The sequence below is a fragment of the Rhinopithecus bieti genome, unplaced genomic scaffold, assembly GCF_001698545.2.
Source record: "Rhinopithecus bieti isolate Rb0 unplaced genomic scaffold, ASM169854v2 scaffold_20169, whole genome shotgun sequence".
Taxonomy (NCBI): domain Eukaryota; kingdom Metazoa; phylum Chordata; class Mammalia; order Primates; family Cercopithecidae; genus Rhinopithecus; species Rhinopithecus bieti.
This window is the reverse complement of record NW_016810766.1, coordinates 1735413-1751223: the sequence shown is the minus strand read 5'-3', so window position 1 is coordinate 1751223 and position 15811 is coordinate 1735413. Positions and strand designations below refer to the sequence as shown.

General features: G+C 35.1%; 1 protein-coding gene across 1 annotated transcript in view; it reads right to left on the bottom strand.

Annotated features, from left to right (window-relative positions):
• Nucleotides 1-15811, bottom strand: part of LOC108542668 (adhesion G protein-coupled receptor L3-like) — a 405430-nt gene that overhangs the window by 314894 nt on the left and 74725 nt on the right. The window lies entirely within an intron of this gene.

Here is a 15811-nt window from a genome sequence, read left to right as displayed (position 1 = left end):
TATATATATATATATATATGTCCTTCAAATATCTGGTATGTTTTAATTAAATACATGTGAAACTAGTGGTTAAATAAGTAAGTCACTGAGCACCTTTAGTGTCATATATATATATATATATATCTCCTTCAAATAACTAGTTTGTTTTAATTAAATATATGTGAAACTAGTGGACAATTTGGGAGACGTCAAGAGAATGAAACAGATATGATCACTATTACTTATGAACATTATTTTATGAATAGCCAAGCATACATATCCACTTTTTTATTGATCAAAGATGCTTTACATCTCATTCTGAAGTAATAGGCTTCATAATTTCACACAGCTCAATAGTCTAAGAAGGATGTATTTCTTAAAATAATGTAGGGTCGGCCGGGTGTGTTTGCTCACGCTTGTAATCCAAGCACCTTTGGGAGATCAAGGCAGGCAGATAACCTGATGCTAGGAGTTCGAGACCAGCCTGGCCAACATGGAGAAACCCCCCTTCTACTAAAAATACAAAAACTAGTCGGGCATAGTGGCAGGTGCCTGTAATCCAGGCTACTCGGAAGGCTGAGGTGGGAGAATCGCTTGAACCCAGGACGGGGAGGTTGTAGTGAGCCGAGAACAAACTACTATACTCCAGCCTGGGGGATATAGTGAGACCCTGTCTCTAAATAAATAAATAAATAAATAAATAAATAAATAAAATAATGTAGGATTATTCTCTGAGAATATTTATTCTCACTTTAGAATCAAGTAAAGAATAGAATAGAATACAATAGCTGAGAAGTTGTAGACTATTAATATAATAATATAATTTATTACACATTTATTTAATTATCTACTTCCCACCATCAGAATATAGAATGAAATAGAATCGCAGAGTTCAGTAGTTGCAGACTATAAATATAATAACACTACATATTATATTCATGAATATTTAATTGCCTACTTCTTCCCAGAAGAATACAAATTCCATGAGTCAGTGCTTCCTGTCTGTTTTGTTCTCCCCCACAATCCCAGGGCCTAGATGGCTAATTTTCAGGAAAATTTTGAATAAATAAATGAATTATTTAAAACTTGTGGTCTCAGAATCCAATCTCAGATATGGCTAAGTGCTCACAATATACTTACTTTTCTTGTTGCAAGTGTCCTCATCTATAACCTTTGTCACAGAAAACATTTTCAACTTTGAAAATATTCCAAAGTTATAATTAATTTTCCTTTTTCATTTTTAGTCATACTGCTTTGATGCTATTCCCACTGATTTGTCCACTCCCCCAACCTTCATGTGATCTTCTCTCAGCTTCAAGAGTCATGCTTAGTTGAGGAATAACTAACCCCTTTGAAGGGTTCCAAATCTAGAAAATATCTTTTCCTACTACAACCCATCCTTACTATTTTTGACTGATTAGATTTAGGTACAAAAAAGGGAAAGCCAACTAAGAACTTAGTTCAAATATAAAATCATTTGGGTTGTTCTTGCTTTTTGCTTTGCTCTGACTTACAGGGAAAATATGCTACTGGCCACATAATGAAATTTCTCATATTTAGTCTGTTAACACGGTTGTCACTGAGGAAGGATTTCCTATATGAAAGTTGGATTTAGCATTCATGCCTTCCCAGTAAAGTGGGCTCTGAACAAAAATCAATTCCAAAGACATACACTACTCTCACTTGTAGATTAAGGAAAAAAAAAATCTGTCTTCCATTCTGTCCAATCACACATTTGTATGAGTGTCTACTTTTTGTGATAAAACAGTATTCGTATATGAGTCTTGCACAGACAAAAGTTAATATATAAAACACTATGTATGCATGCTTATATATATATATATATCTCATGTAATATTTATGTACATATCCACATACAGACAACAAGCTTACCACTTGTTCAGCCAAATTCACACAGACTATATGCAAAATAAGGTATTCTAAAACTCAGAAGAAGCTCACTGCTGTAATTTATGATTTATTCATGTTAACTATCCAAGGTTATAAATCAAGCTCTTCACACTTCAGTACACTGTAATAATACATCATACTTCTCACCAAAAAAGTCTTATTTGCATATATCCCCATTGTTTTATTTTAAAAATAAATCTTCATTTTGAAGTAAATTTAAAGTGCAAAATATTTGTGTTATAAGTTATCTGAACATTATTCTAAATGAAAGGTAGAAATAAAAAACAAGCCAAGCAAAAAAACCAATAATCCAAATGCACCTATATTTCTTAATCATTTTTTTCAAGTAGTGCAGATTGTTTTTAACCTCTTCTCCAAGACCACAAAATTAAAGTAAACCCTAGTCACAGGAGTTGTTTAATCAAACCTCATGTTAGTGTTGCAGAAAACTAGTTCCTGGGTAAGCAACCATGAGAGCTGAAGGTTTCCTTTGGGCCATGCACTGTGTTGAGCCCTTTATATAGAATCTAAAGCAACAGAAATATGAATGCAGACACTAATCAAATCAATTTTGAAATACTGGCTAAATGGATTACCCATACTAATTCAATTACAATGAACATCTGAACAATGACAGCACTTTGAAAGTAATTTAAGGTAAGATATATATAAGGTAATATATATAATATTAAAATTTGTGTTGTGAACTGGTACTTAGGCAACTCTTAGATAATATTGTTCCTAGTGCCACTACTTATTGTAATGTTTCTAAAATTAAATAAGGAAGCTAGAAGAAACTAGCAAGTTTCTCAATCATAGTAGAGGTTAAACTTTGTATTTTATGTAAGAAATGGACAATTATAATTATAGATTGATGTACAGCAGTGAATTCAAATCAGTTTTCACTTATCTGCACAAGCTTGAGGTACTAAGTAGGAACCAACATGGATTTATAAAGTATAAATACTTCCAAACCAATTTAATTTCCTCCTGTGATAAACTTAGAGGCAATATAGATAAGGGGAAAACAATATATTTAATCTGTGGACTACAGTGATTGTTTTGATTTTAATCCATACAGCATCCATAAAAAATAAAATAAAATAAAAAATTTGAGACTAAACAAGCCAATTACCAGCTATTTACAGGAGATGTGCAAGTTACACAATACTCTGAGATGATGCATGTCAGTTATTACCCCTAGGAATCAATCCAAAAGATGATAAATATAAACATATTTGTGAACGTTTTGAAAATAATTGAGAATGTAATTATCAAGTCTCTTTCCTACATGATTGAGATTGCTTCTTAATGAAGTCCTTCCACCACTGTCGTCCTCTCCTAGACATTACTGTTATATCTGTTATATATTTCTCAGATGTTACCAATTCTTTAAATCCTTTAAAACTACATAATGCCTAAAAAATAAAGTTCAATGTCCTTCAGACATTCAAAATGTTTCACAATCAACCATCAGGAATCAAAATGTTTCACAATCAACCTTCAGGAATCAAAATGTTTCACATTCAACCTTCAGGAAAGAGCTAGTCCCTGTTCTTGCATGAATCCTTTATAATTACTCTATTATACTTGCAGACTACTGTGCCACCTATGGTTTTATCACTTAATTATAACTCAGTATATGATTTCTAATAATATTATCTATGTATGGATCTCTGTGCCACTGGAAAATTAACATGAAACCTAATATGAGTATTTCTTAACTAGTCTATACAATAAAAAAAAACTCAGAATAATAGTAATAATAAATCATTCATGAATTGCCAAGTCATTTTACTTGTTGGCATTTTTGTTTCAGGCATTTCGTAAATTAAGGCTCATCTCACTTGGCTATTCTATTATCTAAAGAAAGTAAATCATGGGAATTTATATATCCTAAATGCTCCAAATTTCATACCAGATTGCAGACATATTATATTCATTATAGCCATGCCAACAATGTTAGTGAGAATGAGAAAAATAGAGGATTAGGCTTATATATTTTATGCCTCGAAACTCAATGGTTGACAACATGCTGAGAATGATTTCAAACACTAAGCAAGGAATTTCTAAAAGTTTCTCACACATTACCACCAAAATTTCAACAAAGAACAACAGTTTGCCTTCCTGTTTCAGAAATCAACAGAAACTGAGACAATATCTGCAAGATCTGGAATGTCATCATGAATGTGACTACCATTGTAGGTCAGATTCCCCGATTCTGAGTTGGAGATGGTTTTTGCAGCATGGTCATTGCAGGAGGGTTACATCCAAGAAGTAAGGGAAACCAAACTGGGCAGAAGGCAAGGATGAACTGTTACGAGTGTAACAGAGGCCTCAGCCTGTGCCTCCCAGAGGCTGCAAGATGACCCTCCAGAGCAGTCCCAGAATGAGGTAATGGAGAGTGTCTTGGAATCCTATTGTCGACCACTCATCGGAGGAAGACCTCTAGGGCAGAAGCATAACTTTGAGCAAATCATCTCCTTGATTGAGGGAAATTCATGAGGAGTTATTCAGTTGTGAGCCCAAGCAGCCACACTCCATACAACTGGGGAATCACTCTGAAAAAGGGTAATCTGAACAATGAATACAACATCTATCACAACCAGTTATTTGATTTATGTAGGTAGATGGCAATAGCTTTGAAAATAAAGTGATGCAAAATCAAAGTTCACTACATAATAAACGTAGTCTATTGTAGCAAAAGCCCTTTATCTGGTCCCTCTGTTATCATATCTTCCTGTTACTTCTGGGAAACTGACCTCTATTCTTATTCCACTAAAACAAAAAATGATTAAGGAGGACTGCCATACAGTTGAAGCAGTAACCAGAATATATCCAAACTAGGTTATGAAATGAGGTAGCCCAGACGTATAAACATATGTATACATATACAAAGGCAGGTCTGGAGGATTACAGTTGGGCCTCTAGAATGAATAATGTAATCATCACTTAGGTGTCATTTTCTACAGCTCTGTATCTCTTGGTGAGGAATTTTTTTTTTTTTTTTTTTTTTTTTTTTTTTTTTTTTTTTTTTTTTTTTTTTTTTTTTGAGACGGAGTCTGGCTCCTCACCCAGGCTGGAGTGCAATGGCGCGATCTCAGCTCACTGCAAGCTCCACCTCCCAGGTTCACAACATTCTCCTGCCTCAGTCTCCCGGGCAGCTGGGACTACAGGTGCCACCACCACGCACGGCTAATTTTTTGTATTTTTAGTAGAGACAGGGTTTCACCGTGTTATCCAGGATGGTCTCGATCTCCTGACCTCTAAACCTCCATTTACACTAGAAAATACTGCTCATCTCTTTGCCTTGTATGTTGACTGCTCCGAAATTTTGTGGAAAGTATTAATAAGTAAACTCTTTATCTTGGTGATATTTGAGGTAGCATACTTTTCAGTCTGAACATTGTTCAATCTATTAGCATTCAACACAGTGGTTGGTTGTATAGCCTTGGTGATTTTTTTTATTACTCATAAGCTTATAAGCCCTTCCTCATTCACAGATAAGTCATATTTTGCCCTTTTTTCATTAAAATGTTATATATGTTACACTTAGGCCTCTAAACCATCTATAACTTATCAGTTATGTGGTATAAATGAGGGTTAATGGATTTTTATAGGAACGTCTGACAAATTATCACAAAAACAATTCTTACATAGTCCAAACTCTTGTCTATATATTTGAGTCATCTATTTTATCATATAATCAGAGGTTTTTTTAAAAATAGGGTCAGATTTTTTTTTGTTATCTATTTACTTTAATGCTCTGTCTAACTATTCTTGTACCAAGCTTTCTATTTTAAAAATACAATTAGATAATGAATGCAATGACCAGCAAACAGTAAGTGCTCACAAAATGGTTACTAACTTTTTTTCATCTGGTTACACTTTCAGATTAAATTTAGAATAATCTTACACTATTGTAATTGTGTAACTCATATAAATGTATATATTAGTTAATAATCAAAATCTTTTCCTATTCACTCTTCTCTGAGAAGCAGTTATGACTCTTCATTTGATAAAGTCTCGTCTTCAATAGTTTTCAAATTTTAGAATATTTTCATGTGGTTCTCAAATATATCTTATTATGGTTGTTCATAGATGTTCAAAATGTTTAAGGCTATTGTACATGGAAATTCTAACAACAAAATTTCAAGCTGCTTTTGCCTGTATATAAGAAAGTTATGATTTTGGGGATCTCTGTTTTTCATTAGTCCATGTTATTACACATATATTTCAATAATAAGGAATTGTATTTAAAATAATCTAAGAGAAACAAAAGTAGAAAGAACAAATAAAAATTAATTACTAACCTTACAGTCTTAAAGCAAACTATATCAATATTTATATTAAGTGTAAAAGAAGTCAATATGCCAATTAATAGGCAAAGATTGCAGGGCTGGAAAAAATGTAAGACTAAACTACATAGTACTTATAATTGTGTTGTAAGATTTTGATTTTAAATCACAAATGGGTGAATGTATGACAATTCATTATTGCATTATTAGGACCTTCACCATAATCAACTAGCAATTTACAATAGTACATATTCTACTAGGTATTTCGGTCTTACAATATTAGGAATTTTTAAAACTATAGTGAAACAGTTTTCATTAAAGTAGAATTTGATTAAACAATTAAAGGAAGTTAAAAATAATTTTCTAAAATTACTTTATAGCCTATGAAAAATGTAAATGTAGACTCTTCAGCGCTACCTTTGATTGAGTGACTGTATACCACATTGTCCCTGAGCAAGACTGCAGATAAATCCTTTTGGGTTTTAAGCCCTTACTATTCTAAGTTGACTTCAATAAATTGGTTACTGATTAACTGTAAAACAAAGCTCAAAATGAGTCAATCATTATTTTAAAGTAGTAGAATATCACATTATAGTTTCTAATGGACATCATGCCTAGAAAAACACCATTATATCATCTTTCTTGTAAGGCTCTTTACATTTTCTAATATGCTTGTTAAGTGTGGTGGAGAAACTCAGGTTGCCATTGACTAGCATTAAGTGTGTCCAGTAGAGGCAGTGAATATGAACACTTTACCTGTCATTTCTAGAGTCCTTGGTTAAATAACAAGCAGGGAATGAAAACAACTTGACCTAAAGAATGAGATGTTCCTATTATCTAAATAATAACTTCCTGTGTGGAAATACTTTAACTAAAGTCAAGTTAGAGAATATTATATATGAAAGAGTGCTTTGTTTATAGTCCAGACTGGGAATCTAGGAACTTGTGTGATTTAGGACAAGTCATATTACTTGACTCTGTCTAATTATTCTTTGAATAAATAGGTCGACACAATTAGTGTTTTTAAACTGTACCTGCCTAGTCATACAGTCTCGCATTTATCTTTTTAATCCAAATAGTATGTCACTAAAAATAATGGAAAAAATAGGCCACGTGTGGTGGCTCATGCCTGTAATCCCAGCACTTTGGGAGGCTGAGGCAGGCAGATTACGAGGTCAGGAGACCGAGACCATCCTGGACAACATGGTGAAACCTGTCTCTTCTAAAAATACAAAAATTAGCTGGGCGTGTTGGTGCATGTTTCTAATCCCAGCTACTCCGGGAGACTGAAACAAGCGAATTGCTTAAACTCGGGAGTCAGATGTTGCAGTGAGCCAGGATCACGCCATTCCACTCCAGCCTGGCGACAGAGTGAGACTCCGTCTCAAAAAATTAATTAATTAATTAATTAATTAAAAAATCAAAGAACTGTCCTTGAGTTAGAAGATCTCTAAAGGTCCCCCAATGTCTTCAAATTATAAGTGTTCTAAATAAAATATATAATTTTTAACAATCTCTTCAGTTTATTATTTAAAAAGGGAGGAAACATAAATCTCTACATCAACATGGTTTTCTCAAAAAAATCTCCTAATTAATAACTGTATTTGTTTTTGCTGTTAGTTCCCCTCCCTCCCTCCCTCTCTCCCTTCCTTCCTTCCTTCTTTCTTTCCTTCCTTCCTTCCCTCCTTCCCTCCTTCCCTCTTTCCCTCCTTCTTTCTTTCCTTCTTTCCTTCCTTCCTTCCTTTCTTCCTTCATTCTTTCTTTCCTTCCTTCCTTTCTTCCTTCCCTCCTTCCTTCCCTCCTTCCCTCCTTCCTTCCTTCCTCCCTTCTTTCCCTCCTTCCCTTTCTCCTTCCTTTCTTCCTTTCCTTCCTCCCTCCCTTCCTCCTTCCTTCCTTCCTTCTTTCCTTCCTTCCCTCCCTCCCTTCCTTCCTTCCCTCCTTCCTTCCTTCTTTCTTTTCTTCGTTCCTCTCCTTCCACTGTCATTTTTGCCCCTTAAACTTCTAATGATATATATTTGAATCAAATTGCCATTTAAATAGTTGAAGCTGATAGAATGTAAGGAGTAATGATCAAATGAGGAATATACTGTAGTGTTCCAAGCACTTTACATACATCTTGTCATTTAAACATCACAATAACTTTATAAAGTATTTTTTTATTATTCTCATCCCATAAATAAAGACAAAAACTAGGGCACAGATAGGTAAAGTAACTAGCCCGAAGGTCATCCAGACTCTAAGTAATACAGTAGGATTCAAGCCAAAACATGCTCATTCTTAACTACTGGGCTTTGAATTATTTCCTGCCATCTTTAATCTCTCATTATTGTTCTGATCTCCACTCCTCCTTCCCAGTTATTTTTAAGTGTTGTAACAGCAAACATTTTTTTAGCAAGTGTATTTTGTGTTGTACCCTAAGCCTAAAAGAAGTTAAATAAATACACACCTGACTGTGTATGACTTGAGAGGGAAGCAGGGGAAGATTTTATCAGCATGCTATTAGTGATCTCAACCAATATGTATTACTACTCTGTGTACACCACTGAGCTAAATTCTGGTGATTTAACAAAAACAAGATTGCCCTTGCCTTTGTATAAATATTCTCTGACTTTCACTGTACTCATCTATATTTTCTCAACTGCTCTAGGCAGTATATGTAGAATACATCTCTTTCTATAGGCAGCACTACCAGTATTAACCTAGGTTCAGGCCCAGGTCCATATTTTGTTGTTGTTGTTTGGAAATCAAGTTTTGTTTTCATATGAACAGAAGTAGACCATCTAGAAATATTTCAGTTTACCTACATTGTTAAGTAGAATATGAAACCAAATTTGTAGCTAGTATCAGAGAATGGACTTAACTGTTTGGTGTTCAATGAGAATAGCTTCTACACAGGATCCCAAAAGACTTACAGAAAGGGGAAAAGCCATAATATTAAGCAAATAAAACTCAAGTTTCAAACAGATTATACAAAAATTGATTTATACTCTATTTCCTTTTTTTGATATTTAGCAAGTGCGGATTTAACAAAAACGAGCCATATCCTTTCTACGTACAATTCCGATTATAATTACGCAAACAAAACTATCAGTCTGTTATCCCAAAATCTGAATATACCAAACCTGTATCACTAAAGAAAATCCCACCCATAAGTATCATATTTTCATAATTTGTCAACTCTCTATCGTATCAATCACATACTCAAGAAATCTAATCCAAAGTGTTTGTTCTAAGAATCCAGAGATTACTGAGGAAGAGAAAGTATTATAAAACCCGGCTGATGATTATCTTATAACCATGATTTGACCAGTGGCAGTACAGGCCACACTGAATCCGTTGAAAATCAACACTGGATTATAAAATACAAAGTACAGGGTGAGGAAATAGAGAAACAGTAACACAAAGGGATGTCTATAGTAAAAGATAAAACGAAAAACAAAAATGATGTACAGAATGCAAGAATCACTAAAATGAAAGATCCAGTGCCAAGACCAAGACCTCTGATGTTTATGAGAAGATCAGAAAACAGGCAGTTATCATGGGGCCAGGCAGGTGGCTGACATCCAGCATCCAGTCATCCATAAACAGGGGTGAGAAAACTGAGAAAGTAATTCATCTAGGATCCCAGTTAACTGAGCAAATCATATCTGATTCCTAATAATAGAGTTTATTGGTACTTGGAGCAGGGGTACGCATACAAGTACGGGGTCAGACAGCTACTCAGGAATCCTAAGAGAACTGCCCAAGCAGAGAACTACATGAAATTTGACACCTACCTTTTATTGTGATACGATTCTTACTCTTCTATTGCAAGTAGGGAAAACAAATGGGTAAAGGTTCAAAAACAAGCATTTTTTAAACACCTACTAGGAATGATGCTAATTTCTGTATATTCATTAATATCTAACTCATCTACTTCTCCTTTTTCACATTTTATGTCCTCATACAACTGAATTGGACTCAGAGCTCCATATTTACAAACTGTGAGGGTCAAATGTGGATATGATCAACCAACATATTATCTTCATTTATTCAATTACACCTGGACAATCAAGGCAACATGGCGCCAGACAGACCATTAACTAGTATCGGTGGTATTTCAGCCTCTATCTAGATGTAGTAGAAGGTATGATGTGAATAGTTTGGAAGGTTTCCTCCATCTCTTACAAATATACCTCCCTCAAGAGCTTGGAACCATATATTCTGAAAACATAAGACATTGCTCAAATAAGACATCAATTCATTAATACCATCACATAAGAATAAATTAGTTCATCAAATTAACTGGCCTGAAACCATGAATAAATATATTTGCTAGAAGAATAGAAAAGGCTAGGAGTGGATTAGACAAGTCTGAAGTGGAAATGAAGGGGAGCATACATTATTGTGCTTAACTATACACGTTAGAAATACACACATTTAGTTCCTTCTCCACGTATAAAAGAAAGGGAAAGAGGGAGACAGAGAGCAAGTGAGAGACATACACACACATATGTCCAGGGCAGAACTCATATAACAATAAAGATACACTCTCAGAAATAATGTCATTAGATGATTTTGTCATTGTGCCTACACTACAGGGTGTCCTTACACAAACCTAGATGGTATGGCCTACTACACATCTATGCTGTCTGCTATATACAGCCTATTGCTCCCAGGCTATAAACCTGTACAGCATGTTACTGTGCTGAATACTGTGGGCAGTTGTGGCATACTGCTAAGTATTTGTGTATCTAAACACATAAACATAGAGAAGGTAATGGTTGTGCTAGGGTATCACAATGACTATGACATCACAATGTCAGTAGACAACAGTATTTTTTCAGCTCCATTATAATCTTATGGGATCATAATTTTATATGTGGGCTTTCATTGACTGAAATGTCAATATATGGTGCATGGCTGTAGTTTAAAAGCGTTTAAGGCTAAGAAATCTGACCTCGACTGAGAGCTCAATGAAAGTCTGAGAAAGTAATGCTGAAATTTAGATCTAAAGTATCTACAATGAAGGAGAGAGGATGATTTATGTACAAATATAGCAACCACACTTTGGTATTATTACAATAGCAACTGCCTCCTTAACTAACCTGCTCCATTACCTCATTGCCATTACCCACTTATCTCTGAGTCAACACTATCTCTCTCAAGGCCTATGACACTCCTACGACATCTTTTTCATTGCACTTTAGAACCCAACTTAAATAGTGAACAAGCCTTCCTATGACCTCTTTATGTTAAAAATTATGTATTTTGTGTAATTCCATGAATTCACCTGAGTTCTAACATCATAAATGGAATGTTCAGTTGACTTTTGTCACTCAAATATTTTAGCTAGTCTTCAGATTGATATAGCAGAGTGTGGGTTTCTTTTATATAGGGCAAGCTTGAGATCAAGTCCTGGCTCTGTTGCTAACTTTACAAGTCTTCGTGGATCTATCCTCCTCTGAGTACCAGTGCCATCATTCATAAATGAAGATAAGAAAACCAATCTCATATGGTTTCTCTTAGAATTACATAAGATAATGTATAGAGAGTATCTGGAGCAGAATCTGGAATAACGGAGGGATTCAATAAGCAGTGAAATTAACTATCCTCCACTCTTGAAATATAAGCATTTTCTTTTTCCTTTTTGAGACAGTGTCTCCCTCTTTCACCAGGCTGGAGTGCAGTGCAGTGACACGATCTGCTCACTGCATACTTGACCTCCTGGGCTCAAGCGATCCTTCCACCCCAGCCTCCGAGTAGCTGGGACTACAGGCGTGTAACCACTATATACAGGTAATTTTTGTGTTTTTTTATAGGGACAAGGTTTCGTCACATTGCCCATTCTGGTCTGGAACTCTTGAGCTCAAGTGATCCACCCACCTCCGCCTCCCGAAGTGCTGGGATTACAGGCATGAGCCACTGTGCCCGGCCAGTATAAGCATTCTTAATGTGTGAAACTGATTGCAGAGATTCTTGTATTTAACCTGAAAGAGCTTTTTAATGGCAAAACACCTCATAACAATAAGTAATTCCACCAACATTTCAGCCAAACAAGAAACAAAACCTGGAGTCAGGGGACATATGTATGGGAGAGGGTGTGAGTATAACAGAGCATGGGAGAAGAGGGTAATTTTTTTTTTTTTTTTTTTTTTTTTAATTTTAATGGATGATAAAGGACCTAACTTGACCACAAAGTGGTTTTGGTGCATCAACAGTTGTTGACTTTGAGAAGGTACTAAGGAAGGTAGGCCAAGGTCTAGTTCTGAAAGGTGTTCAAGAACAAAAAAACATGGAGAGACAAAGTGAGCTCCAGGCAGGGGCTGGATGGAGATAGCAAGACAAAAGCCACTCATGGAATCTGGTGGAAGCAGAAAGCTAGTAGGTGTGTGCATAGGTAAGCCCAAAAGTTTGGCAAGAAGACAAGGCTTGGGATTCAAGAATTGCTTGGCTGGGAAAACTGCACCAAAAGTCTATGAACACAGACAAAACTCCAATCTTTCTAAAAACTGCTCCTCAGAAGGAATTAATCATATTAACAAATACATCCAGTGAAGAAAATCACAAACAGGCCTTCATAAATGGAATGGCACTACATCTCTAAATGTTAAGATATTTAATGCATAGAATCGATTTGCATATTGGGAACAAGAAGTGCTTTTTTATCTCCAGCAAATACAGTCCCTTTGTCTGTATTACAAAATATAAACACATTCCTGTCATTGTTTCTCAATGACACTCACACTGATTCAGGCACACACTGACACTACACATTGATTCAGGCATCAAAATCAAATATATTTGCAATGTATTTAAAATGACACCCACTGAAAATGAAACCATCTAAATCTAGTGTTACTGAATTAATAAGTTTTTGATATAAATTTTACATAATTTATATTGGAATTTGTCTTTTTACCCACCATTGCTCTCATATAACAATGAAAGGACTTTCATATATGAGATTAGTTATGGCTTATCTCCATCCTGCTTTTTTCCCTTGAAAATTGATGAATGATTTTCAGTGAGGAATAAAATGAGTATACAGAGACAAAATGTTATAGACTGCATACTGCTCCCACACCAGCTTCAGAAGGAAAAAAAACATAAACATATGAAGCATACATAACATAAAAATTAGTAATATCATTATCAATTTTAAAGAAATGTAGAAAAAAATAGAATTAAATATTAGCTGTTTATGAGCTAACTTCATCTGAATATTTTAATTTTTTTCTAAGATAAAAACCACAAACAACGTAGTACACAAAGATATTATTTATTATTTACCTTTTACCTTAGAGTCAATTAGTAATAATAAATAATATCATTGTTAATGATAAAAGAACATGCCTCTAATTGACTTTAAAAGATAAAAATGACTTAAATTTTAAGATTAAATAAACAGCACTGAAATATTCTTTAGAGTATGTGTTCCTTTAAGTCTCATTTAAAATATTAAAATAGAGTATTTGCAAAGATCATAGCTATGTATGTCCAATGGGATTTCGAAAGTTACTTCGGTTGCTGGTAAACAGACTATGTTGCATAAAACAAGGACTAAATTGCCGTTAGTTGAGAAAGCTACATGACTCTATTGATATAAAACTCACTGAATTTGGCAAGAAAGGGTCAGAAACAGTGCACTGGATTTAGAACAAACTGGCTTTGTATCCAAGTCTTATAACTTCTGTTTACAATACAGTCTGTTTTATGTTTCCAAGACACATTATATTAAACATAACTTAGGACAAAAATTAATTCAAATTGAAAAATTCCCCACAGCAGTCAGTGGCTTGAACAAGAATGTTTTACATTCACTGTCTCTTTCTGGTCATCAAAAGCCTTCCAAGCTTGCAAAGGAAAGACTATAATAAAAAATATATGGTTACGTTGGGGTGTTTAAAGTATAAATTATTAAGATGCATAATCATATCTTGACTTCAAATAACCCAGATATTACCCTAAGTATTTATCAGCCATTAAGATCAACTCATTACACTTGCTCTCTCTCCCAAATCTTCCTGCTTTCTATTCTAAATTGGTGGCACTATCACTCAACTCAGATGTTCAAGGAAAACATCTAAGTCATCTTTAAACTCATGTCTAAAAGTACTATTTTCTTCTACTACTCATACCTGCCTCCTTCCTCTTATTACCTCTCCAGTCCAAGCGTGATCTTCTCTTCTAGATGATCAGAAATAGTTCCTAAATAATCTCCCTGATCAGCTTTTCACTCTCTCCAATCTAACAATTACAGTGTGTCACAATATGATTGTTACTTCTTTACTTGCAATAATCCAATGGCTCCCTTTTACATATTCTAGCCTATTTTCAAACTAACGTCCAGTCATTTTCTCCTACATATCTGATGCTCTAGCCAAATTGGCTGCACCCACCTTCCTCCAGCACACCACAGTCATTTCTCCAAAAGCTAACACTGTCTCCTTTACTTGTCACAGATTTCTCATATTCTGATTTATGCCTCAGGGTTCAACTTAGATATAACTCTTCCATACAAAATAACCAACTCTACTATTTCCAAAATACTTTATTTGAACTAAAATTACAGTTATCATCAAAATGATTTTTTTATTAATAGCTAGCAATCTAAGCACTGGGTGGAGGTCTTACTAACTTCCAGGTACTCAGTACACTGTACATCCTATGTGCATTAAACATTTTCTTGAAATCAAAATAATTAAATTAACATGTTATACTGCGGTGAGTACTACTTTGCAAGGAATAAAATACACATTTGGTAGTCTTTATAAAGAAAACCATTTGTTCCCTGGAATTCAAATTATTCCTTTACTTGAAACTACTATTCATAATTTTCACTGGATAGCATAAAATATTAATTCTTTGACAAGAATATTATGAACATCATCTTGAACCATATTATCTAGTCAAAAGTGGTGATACTAGAAAGAAAGCGTATTCAATCAATTCAGAATCAATCTGATTCCAGCAAAGACAGTACTTCATGTGAAGTCAGAGTTTTAAAATTATCTACATATTTTAACAGGCAAGTTTAGAAAAAAATAAAAATAAAAATAAAATAGCCAGGCATAGCGGCATGCAGCTGTAGTCCCAGTACTCGGGAGGCTAAGGCAGGAGAATTGCTTGAACCCAGGAGGCAGAGGTTGCAATGAGCTGAGATCGCGCCACTGCACTCCAGCCTGGGCAACACAGAGAGACTCTATCTCGAGAAAAAATAAAATAAAATAAAAGAGTGAGAGGAGGAGGTTACAAAGAAAGAAGAGAGCTACAACAAGGAAAGGACATTAATGAGAAATGGACAGGTGTCTAGTTTGACTGAAGTTGTGAGAACAATTTCTCGGTATATCCGATATCTGTTAGCATGCCATTATGAAAGATAGTGAATGGCCGGGCGCGGTGGCTCAAGCCTGTAATCCCAGCACTTTGGGAGGCCAAGACGGCCGGATCACTAGGTCAGGAGATCGAGACCATCCTGGCTAACACGGTGAAACCCCGTCTCTACTAAATATACAACAACAACAGCCGGGCGAGGTGGCGGGCGCCTGTAGTCCCAGCTACTTCGGAGGCTGAGGCAGGAGAATGGCGGGAACCCGGGAGGCAGAGCTTGCAGTGAGCTGAGATCCGGCCACTGCACTCCA